Raw genomic sequence first — 9040 nt, forward strand, 5'->3', positions numbered from 1 at the left:
TCGGCCGAGAATGGGAACGTTTGGATTTTTGGGAGGCTAGGCAGGCGCAGAGCCCCAGCGTTGGTGTGCCTGCGTGTGCGGTGCCGGAGGCCGGTGAGGCCCGGCAATAGCTTTTGGCGGTGGCTGTTTTGGTGTGGGAGCCATCCTGCGACGTTTGGTATTTCGGCGGCCGTCTGGACAAAAAAATGATAATCGGCCGAGAACGGGAACGTTTGGATTTTTGGGAGGCTAGGCAGGCGCAGAGCCCCAGCGTTGGTGTGCCTGCGCGTGCGGTGCCGGAGGCCGGTCAGGCCCGGCAATAGCTTTTGGCGGTGGCTCTTTTGGTGTGGGAGCCATCCTGCGACGTTTGGTATTTCGGCGGCCGTCTGGGCAAAAAAATGATAATCGGCCGAGAATGGGAACGTTTGGATTTTTGGGAGGCTAGGCAGGCGCAGAGCCCCAGCGTTGGTGTGCCTGCGCGTGCGGTGCCGGAGGCCGGTGAGGCCCGGCAATAGCTTTTGGCGGTGGCTGTTTTGGTGTGGGAGCCATCCTGTGACGTTTGGTATTTCGGCGGCGGCCTGGGCAAAAAAATGATAATTGGCCGAGAACGGGAACGTTGGGATTTTTGGGAGGCTAGGCAGGCGCAGAGCCCCAGCGTTGGTGTGCCTGCGCGTGTGGTGCCGGAGGCTGGTGAGGCCCTGCAATAGCTTTTGGCGGTGGCTCTTTTGGTGTGGGAGCCATCCTGCGACGTTTGGTATTTCGGCGGCCGTCTGGGCAAAAAAATGATAATCGGCCGAGAATGGGAACGTTTGGATTTTTGGGAGGCTAGGCAGGCGCAGAGCCCCGGCGTTGGTGTGCCTGCGCGTGCGGTGCCGGAGGCTGGTGAGGCCCTGCAATAGCTTTTGGCGGTGGCTCTTTTGGTGTGGGAGCCATCCTGCGACGTTTGGTATTTCGGCGGCCGCCTGGGCAAAAAAATGATAATCGGCCGAGAACGGGAACGTTGGGATTTTTGGGAGGCTAGGCAGGCGCAGAGCCCCAGCGTTGGTGTGCCTGCGCGTGCGGTGCCGGAGGCCGGTGAGGCCCGCCAATAGCGTTTGGCGGTGGCTGTTTTGGTGTGGGAGCCATCCTGCGACGTTTGGTATTTCGGCGGCCGCCTGGGCAAAAAAATGATAATCGGCCGAGAACGGGAACGTTTGGATTTTTGGGAGGCTAGGCAGGCGCAGAGCCCCAGCGTTGGTGTGCCTGCGCGTGCGGTGCCGGAGGCCGGAGAGGCCCGGCAATAGCTTTTGGCGGTGGCTGTTTTGGTGTGGGAGCCATCCTGCAACGTTTGGTATTTCGGCGGCCGTCTGGGCAAAAAAATGATAATCGGCCGAGAACGGGAACGTTGGGATTTTTGGGAGGCTAGGCAGGCGCAGAGCCCCAGCGTTGGTGTGCTGCGTGTGCCGTGCCGGAGGCCGATGAGGCCCAGCAATAGCTTTTGGCGGTGGCTGTTTTGGTGTGGGAGCCATCCTGCGACGTTTGGTATTTCGGCGGCCGTCTGGGCAAAAAAATGATAATCGGCCGAGAACGGGAACGTTTGGATTTTTGGGAGGCTAGGCAGGCGCAGAGCCCCAGCGTTGGTGTGCCTGCGCGTGCGGTGCCAGAGGCCGGTGAGGCCCGGCAATAGCTTTTGGCGGTGGCTCTTTTGGTGTGGGAGCCATCCTGCGACGTTTGGTATTTCGGCGGCCGTCTGGGCAAAAAAATGATAATCGGCCGAGAACGGGAACGTTTGGATTTTTGGGAGGCTAGGCAGGCGCAGAGCCCCAGCGTTGGTGTGCCTGCGCGTGCGGTGCCGGAGGCCGGTGAGGCCCGGCAATAGCTTTTGGCGGTGGCTCTTTTGGTGTGGGAGCCATCCTGCGCCGTTTGGTATTTCGGCGGCTGTCTGGGCAAAAAAATGATAATCGGCCGAGAATGGGAACGTTGGGATTTTTGGGAGGCTAGGCAGGCGCAGAGCCCCAGCGTTGGTGTGCCTGCGCGTGCGGTGCCAGAGGCCGGTGAGGCCCGGCAATAGCTTTTGGCGGTGGCTGTTTTGGTGTGGGAGCCATCCTGCGACGTTTGGTATTTCGGCGGCCGTCTGGGCAAAAAAATGATAATCGGCCGAGAATGGGAACGTTTGGATTTTTGGGAGGCTAGGCAGGCGCAGAGCCCCAGCGTTGGTGTGCCTGTGCGTGCGGTGCCGGAGGCCGGTGAGGCCCGGCAATAGCTTTTGGCGGTGGCTGTTTTGGTGTGGGAGCCATCCTGCGACGTTTGGTATTTCGGCGGCCGTCTGGGCAAAAAAATGATAATCGGCCGAGAATGCGAACGTTGGGGTTTTTGGGAGGCTAGGCAGGCGCAGAGCCCCAGCGTTGGTGTGCCTGCGCGTGCGGTGCCGGAGGCCGGTGAGGCCCGGCAATAGCTTTTGGCGGTGGCTCTTTTGGTGTGGGAGCCATCCTGCGACGTTTGGTATTTCGTCTGCCGTCTGGGCAAAAAAATGATAATCGGCCGAGAATGGGAACGTTTGGATTTTTGGGAGGCTAGGCAGGCGCAGAGCCCCAGCATTGGTGTGCCTGCGCGTGCGGTGCCGGAGGCCGGTGAGGCCCGGCAATAGCTTTTGGCGGTGGCTCTTTTGGTGTGGGAGCCATCCTGCGACGTTTGGTGTTTCGGCGGCCGTCTGGGCAAAAAAATGATAATCGGCCGAGAATGGGAACGTTTGGATTTTTGGGAGGCTAGGCAGGCGCAGAGCCCCGGCGTTGGTGTGCCTGCGCGTGCGGTGCAGGAGGCCGGTGAGGCCCGGCAATAGCTTTTGGCGGTGGCTCTTTTGGTGTGGGAGCCATCCTGCGACGTTTGGTATTTCGGCGGCCGTCTGGGCAAAAAAATGATAATCGGCCGAGAACGGGAACGTTGGGATTTTTGGGAGGCTAGGCAGGCGCAGAGCCCCAGCGTTGGTGTGCCTGCGTGTGCGGTGCCGGAGGCCGGTGAGGCCCGGCAACAGCTTTTGGCGGTGGCTGTTTTGGTGTGGGAGCCATCCTGCGACGTTTGGTATTTTGGCGTCCGTCTGGGCAAAAAAATGATAATCGGCCGAGAATGCGAACGTTTGGATTTTTGGGAGGCTAGGCAGGCGCAGAGCCCCAGCGTTGGTGTGCCTGCGCGTGCGGTGCCGGAGGCCGGTGAGGCCCGGCAATAGCTTTTGGCGGTGGCTCTTTCGGTGTGGGAGCCATCCTGCGACGTTTGGTATTTCGGTGGCCGTCTGGGCAAAAAAATTATAATCGGCCGAGAATGGGAACGTTGGGATTTTTGGGAGGCTAGGCAGGCGCAGAGCCCCAGCGTTGGTGTGCCTGCGCGTGCGGTGCCGGAGGCCGGTGAGGCCCGGCAATAGCTTTTGGCGGTGGCTCTTTTGGTGTGGGAGCCATCCTGCGACGTTTGGTATTTCGGCGGCCGTCTGGGCAAAAAAATGATAATCGGCCGAGAATGGGAAAGTTTGGATTTTTGGGAGGCTAGGCAGGCGCAGAGCCCCAGCGTTGGTGTGCCTGTGCGTGCGGTGCCGGAGGCCGGTGAGGCCCGGCAATAGCTTTTGGCGGTGGCTGTTTTGGTGTGGGAGCCATCCTGCGACGTTTGGTATTTCGGCGTCCGTCTGGGCAAAAAAATGATAATCGGCCGAGAACGGGAACGTTTGGATTTTTGGGAGGCTAGGCAGGCGCAGAGCCCCAGCGTTGGTGTGCCTGCGCGTGCGGTGCCGGAGGCCGGTGAGGCCCGGCAATAGCTTTTGGCGGTGGCTCTTTTGGTGTGGGAGCCCTCCTGCGACGTTTGGTATTTCGTCTGCCGTCTGGGCAAAAAAATGATAATCGGCCGAGAACGGGAACGTTGGGATTTTTGGGAGGCTAGGCAGGCGCAGAGCCCCAGCGTTGGTGTGCCTGCGCGTGCGGTGCCAGAGGCCGGTGAGGCCCGGCAATAGCTTTTGGCGGTGGCTGTTTTGGTGTGGGAGCCATCCTGCGACGTTTGGTATTTCGGCGGCCGTCTGGGCAAAAAAATGATAATCCGCCGAGAACGGGAACGTTGGGATTTTTGGGAGGCTAGGCAGGCGCAGAGCCCCAGCGTTGGTGTGCCTGCGCGTGTGGTGCCGGAGGCCGGTGAGGCCCGGCAATAGCTTTTGGCGGTGGCTCTTTTGGTGTGGGAGCCATCCTGCGACGTTTGGTATTTCGGCGGCCGTCTGGGCAAAAAAATGATAATCGGCCGAGAATGGGAACGTTGGGATTTTTGGGAGGCTAGGCAGGCGCAGAGCCCCAGCGTTGGTGTGCCTGCGCGTGCGGTGCCGGAGGCCGGTGAGGCCCGGCAACAGCTTTTGGCGCTGGCTCTTTTGGTGTGGGAGCCATCCTGCGACGTTTGGTATTTTGGCGTCCGTCTGGGCAAAAAAATGATAATCGGCCGAGAACGGGAACGTTTGGATTTTTGGGAGGCTAGGCAGGCGCAGAGCCCCAGCGTTGGTGTGCCTGCGCGTGCGGTGCCGGAGGCCGGTGAGGCCCGGCAATAGCTTTTGGCGGTGGCTCTTTTGGTGTGGGAGCCATCCTGCGACGTTTGGTATTTCGGCGGCCGTCTGGGCAAAAAAATGATAATCGGCCGAGAACGGGAACGTTTGGATTTTTGGGAGGTTAGGCAGGCGCAGAGCCCCAGCGTTGGTGTGCCTGCGCGTGCGGTGCCGGAGGCCGGTGAGGCCCGGCAATAGCTTTTGGCGGTGGCTCTTTTGGTGTGGGAGCCATCCTGCGACGTTTGGTATTTCGGCGGCCGTCTGGGCAAAAAAATGATAATCGGCCGAGAACGGGAACGTTGGGATTTTTGGGAGGCTAGGCAGGCGCAGAGCCCCAGCGTTGGTGTGCCTGCGCGTGCGGTGCCGGAGGCCGGTGAGGCCCGGCAATAGCTTTTGGCGGTGGCTCTTTTGGTGTGGGAGCCATCCTGCGACGTTTGGTATTTCGGCGGCCGTCTGGGCAAAAAAATGATAATCGGCCGAGAACGGGAACGTTTGGATTTTTGGGAGGCTAGGCAGGCGCAGAGCCCCAGCGTTGGTGTGCCTGCGCGTGCGGTGCCGGAGGCCGGTGAGGCCCGGCAATAGCTTTTGGCGGTGGCTCTTTTGGTGTGGGAGCCATCCTGCGACGTTTGGTATTTCCCACTGTTGAAGCAGCTGGTCACTTCCCAGTGCAGCAAAAACATGACCGAATGTGGCCTGCAGAATGGGTCGCCGCGGAAAAACCGGACTGGATCCGGCCCCTGGAATGCGCCGCCGCGCAAAAACCAGACCGGAACCCGCCCCCGCAACGGACTGCCACAGGAAAATCCGGACTGGATCCCGCCCCCGCAACGGACCGCCACGGGAAAAAACGGACCAAAACACCCCCCCCGCAACGGATTGCCGCGGGAAAAACCGGACTGGATCTCGCCCCCGAAACGGATTGCCGCGGGAAAAACCAGACCGGATCCCGCTCCCGGAACGGACCGCCGTGGGAAAAAACCGGACCGGATCCCGACCCGGCAACAGACCGCCGCGGGAAAAAACGGGACCGGATCCCACCCCCGCAACGGATCGCCGCTGGAAAACACCGGACCGGATCCGGCCCCCGGAATGGACTGCCGCGGGAAAAAATGGACCAGATCCAGCCCCCGCAACAGACCGCCGTGGGAAAAACCAGACCGGATCCCACCCCCGCAACGGACCACCGCGGGAAAAACCGGACCGGATCCCGCCCCCGCAACGGACTGCCGCGGGAAAAAACGGGACCGGATCCCGCCCCCGCAACGGATGGCGCGGGAAAAACCGGACTGGATCCCGCCCCCGCAACGGACCGCTGCGGGAAAAACCGGACCGGTTCCGGCCCGCAGAATGCGCCGCCGTGCAAAAAGCGGACCAGATCCGGCCCGCGGAGTGCGCCGCCGCGGGAAAAACCAGACCGGATCCGGTCCGCAGAATGGGTTGCACCGGAAAAACTGGACTGGATCCGGCCTCCGGAATGGACCGCTGCGGGGAAAAACGGACCAGATCCCGCCCCCACAATGGACCGCCACGGGAAAAACTGGACCGGATCCCGCCCTCGCAACGGACCGCCGTGGGAAAAACCGGACCGGATCCGGCCCGCGGAATGGGCCGCCGTGCAAAAACCGGACCGGATGCGGCCCGCGGAATGGGTCGCCGCGCAAAAACCGGACCGGATCCGGCCCGCAGAATGCACCGCCGCGCAAAAACCGGACTGGATGCAGCCCGCGGAATGCGCCGCCGCGCAAAAATCGGACCGGATCCGGCCCGTGGAATGCGCCGCCACGCAAAAACTGGACCGGATCCTGCCCGCGGAATGCGCCGCCGGGGGAAAAAACTGGACCGGATCCCGCCCCGGCAACGGACCGGCGGGGAAAAATGGGTTCGGATCCGGCCCCAGCAACAGACCGCCGCGGGAAAGAAATGGACCGGATCCTGCCCCCGGAATGGACTGCCGCAGGAAAAAATGGACCGGATCCCGCCGCCGCAACAGACCGCCGTGGGAAAAACCAGACCGGATCCCACCCCCGCAACGGACCGCCGCGGGAAAAAACGGACCGGATCCCGCCCCCGCAATGGACCGCTGCAGGAAAAACCGGACCGGATCCGGCCCGCGGAATGGGCCGCCGCAGGAAAAAAACCGGACCGGATCTGGCCCGCGGAATTGGCCGCCGCGCAAAAACCAGACCGGGTCCGGCCCGCGGAATGGGTTGCACCGGAAAAACTGAACCGGATCCGGACGGAGGAATGCGCCGCCGCGCAAACACCGGACCGGATCCGGCCCGCGGAATGCGCCTCCGCGCAAAAACCGGACCGGATCCGGCCCACGGAACGGGCCGCCGCGCAAAAACTGGACTGGAGCCGGCACCCCGGAATGGGCCGCTGCGGTGAAAAACGGACCGGCTCCGGCACCCCGGAATGGGCCGCCGCGGTGAAAAACGGACCGGAGCCGGCACCCCGGAATGGGCCGCCGCGGCAAAAAACGGACCGGCCCCGGCACCCCGGAATGGGCCGCCGCGGCAAAAAACGGACCGGGTCCTGGTGAGTGCTTCTCTCACAGCACCACGAGGAGAAGGTGGGAGGGCTCTGGGAGCCTGCAGGCGCCCACGAGCATGACAGCAGTTTTCCCTAGCCTCCACTCCACACCCCCTCACTCTTCACCATTGGTGATCCGGAGGAAAGAGCTGCTGCTTCTGGAGTGATTTAGCAACCCTTGACACCGGCACTCGGGTCTTTGCCCTTGCAATTGACTCTCCAGCCATACCTGGAAAGGCAATACATGATGTCGCTTCAGGAGTTAGAGAATGATTGAAATGGTTATAAACCCAAACTTGGTTAGTCTTTGAGAGCCCTGCGTGAAGAAAGCTGGGCACGAAAGAGACGGATCAATGACAATTCTGATGAGCTCGGTCTGGGGAGCTGTGGGAAGGGGAAGGAAACAAAGGGAGAGCTATGGGAGGGGAGGGGAATTTAGGGAGTTAGAGCAGGTGCTGGGAGCCAGGACTCCTCAGTTCTCCTTTCAGCTCTAGGACTGTGCTAAACTTTGCCAAATACAGTTCCTTACCCATTGTTCCCCACCTCTGTCAATAAGGCCGTGGGCCAAAAGGCAAAGAGAGTTCCTAGAGGATGCCAGTACCTATTTCACCAGCCCTGCAAGGCTGGGGCACGTGCATGCCACAGACAATCCGGCAAACCCCAGCTCAGTAGTCCAAAGGTCAGAAGTCAGGGACAGAGTTGCTGCAGGAAAGAAATTTAGCAATAGCATGGAGATTGTGGTTATGGTGGCCATAGGACTTGAGCTGGGATTTGCGTATGAGTAAAGGCTGTAAAAACCCCAAGAGCCACATTTACGGTAACATAAAAGACTGAGTTTATAATTAAAAGAGAGTTCCCTATGGGCGTTGTGAATGGAGTTTTTAGATGACTTAAAGAATCACCGTCAAAGGTATTAGCAAAATTGGTTTGAAGAAGATGTTGTAAAAGTGCGACTTCTCAAAGTTCGATGGCAAGTTCACTCTATTAATTACTGCATGGAAGAAACATATAAAGGAAACATGAGTTACGCTGGAGTTAAAATGATTCACAGAGAGACCATGGCTGCAAAAGGGCAAGGAAGACCCTCCCATTGAGTCACGAGGTTCAGAGCAGAACCCCTTGCTGTCTAAACTCCTGATGGAGCTTAGGTGTGGCCTAGGTCCAATCTTAGTCTGACTTGGACAACGTTTTATGTCTAAGGGATTGTACATGCAAAGTTTACGTAACGTTTCATTAGCATCAATTCAACACACAATCAAAGTTACCAGGACAAAATCAAAGTCATCATACTACAAGGTTTTGTGCGATATCAGCTGCTTTCCAAATCTCTGCCCTTGGGGAAAGGTCTCTCTGCCTTGAGGGGCAACCCTGAGAGGTGTCCCAGCTCACGGGGAGATCACCACCACACAGCCACGCTGCCTAACCAGGAGAGCTCAAAGGCGGCTCACTCAGGCTGTCATATTCATGGGATAAAGTGGTTGGCTCGCAGCCAAATCGCGTGCGATGGACAAGGTATGCGTGAGGCTCCTTGTACCCACAGCTTTCTTCCTGATAAATGATAAATGATCCTTAGGCAAGGCACCTGCTCTTGATGTGTCAATGACGTGATGGCTGTTCCAAGCTCATTTGCACTGATGCCCTACGGTGGCAGTCTGCTGCTTCGTGGGTTTTTAGAGAACAGATTGAAACTAGAGGGGTTGGTGGGCCCGGCTACGGCTCAGGCCTTTACCTTCTCCGCAGCCTGCACCAAACCACCACTGTTGCATTAACAGTAGCAGCCTGAGGAGTGGCAGGGTTCAGACAGGACCCCCTTGCGTTCTAAACTCCTCCTGCGAGAGGAGTCTAGGTGCGGCTAGGTCCAGTCTTAGTCTCAGACGGTTTATTTTCTAAGGGTTGTAGAAGCAACCACTCATCAGAGTATTTGTTGTCAGTAACTAATCTGGCAGATGCCCGGCCTGCTCACGTTCAGTGAGAACCATCACGGCTAGA

The sequence above is a fragment of the Phalacrocorax carbo genome, chromosome 23 (assembly GCF_963921805.1).
Source record: "Phalacrocorax carbo chromosome 23, bPhaCar2.1, whole genome shotgun sequence".
In the NCBI taxonomy this organism is placed as follows: Eukaryota; Metazoa; Chordata; class Aves; order Suliformes; family Phalacrocoracidae; genus Phalacrocorax; species Phalacrocorax carbo.